This window comes from Sander lucioperca, chromosome 6, assembly GCF_008315115.2.
Source record: "Sander lucioperca isolate FBNREF2018 chromosome 6, SLUC_FBN_1.2, whole genome shotgun sequence".
Taxonomy (NCBI): domain Eukaryota; kingdom Metazoa; phylum Chordata; class Actinopteri; order Perciformes; family Percidae; genus Sander; species Sander lucioperca.
The window spans coordinates 21,607,709-21,609,150 of NC_050178.1; positions in this window are offsets into that span (position 1 = coordinate 21,607,709).

The window sequence follows — 1,442 nt, forward strand, 5'->3', positions numbered from 1 at the left end:
CCTAACATGTCTTCACAGAATGTTTTCTGGTCAGTGTTGAAAAACCTGGCATACACTAACTCTGGGTTAGCACATCCTGAGTTAATATTTCACTTTTCTTTGTGGCAGATGATGCTGACATGGGAATTTGCTTTATTTTCAAGTAGTGTTTCAGCTACTGCACTCATGCATTCTTTGACAACCCCTCCATCTGTAAATGGCTTTTTGTGTTTTACCCAAAATCCAAGAAACTCTGAGGGAACACTGTGAATGTGAATGTGTGGCTCAGGATCCTGGTGGACTGGTCATATTGGCCTCTGAGACTACCTATTTTCTGTGATCTCAATTCAGATTTGAGTGGGTATGTTTGTTCAAAACCTTTGTTTTGTCTCATAATGGCGTTTCACACCTTTAATAAGTGCTGCGGTTTCTGCACATATGAGACACACTGGTTTAGTGCTGCCATTGGGAAGTATGAAGTCTGTCCATTCTGGGTTAAATGCTCTGTTTTCACTGTCCACTTTGCTTTTTTTGGAGAGTGCCATTTGTTCCTTATTTTTCTCTGTTACCCTTTCTCCGTCTCACTCGTCTGTATCTCTCTCTTTCTCCGTCTCACTCGTCTGTATCTCTCTCTTTCTCCGTCTCACTCGTCTGTATCTCTCTCTTTCTCCGTCTCACTCGTCTGTATCTCTCTCTTTCTCCGTCTCATTCGTCTGTTTTCGCTCCCTTTGTTTTCTACATGTATCGCTATCTTTTTAATCCACTTTCTTTTCCTGTGTAACTTGCCTCTAACTCTCTCATCTGTCTGCAGTAGAGTCCCAATGTTTCCCGCCCGGAATGCAAAGACTTCATTGGCTGAGTGGTATCACGTGGGATGGCTTAACTCACATGCAATTGGTCTGTGCGTTTCCTCATCCACTAAACCACTACCGTAAAGACTACAAAAGCTGCACATATTAAAATAGAAGCGCCCCGTCAGGTTTTAATTCATAATCTTTTGTTTTGGTCTGGGTCCGTATGGGACGGCTTCTAGGTCCGGTAGGTAGGTACTCTGGAGGACTGCAGGGGGTCCGTGTCCCCCTAGGGGTACTCTGGAGGACTGCAGGGGGTCCGTGTCCCCCTAGGGGTACTCTGGAGGACTACAGGGGGTACGTGTCCCCCTAGGGGTACTCTGGAGGACTGCAGGGGGTCCGTGTCCCCCTAGGGGTACTCTGGAGGACTGCAGGGGGTACGTGTCCCCCTAGGGGTACTCTGGAGGACTGCAGGGGTACGTGAGCTACCCATTGCTGTTTTCGTCTGGTGAGTGAATCCAACCTACCAGCCACAGGGTACATGGTGCTAATGCTGAGCCTGGAGGGAGGAACCAGCCACGTTATATTTTTGGACATTTTTGTTGATAAAAACCCAAATTTGTGATATAGAAACTTTTCGAGAATGGGTCAGATTAGACCCGATGAGAACAG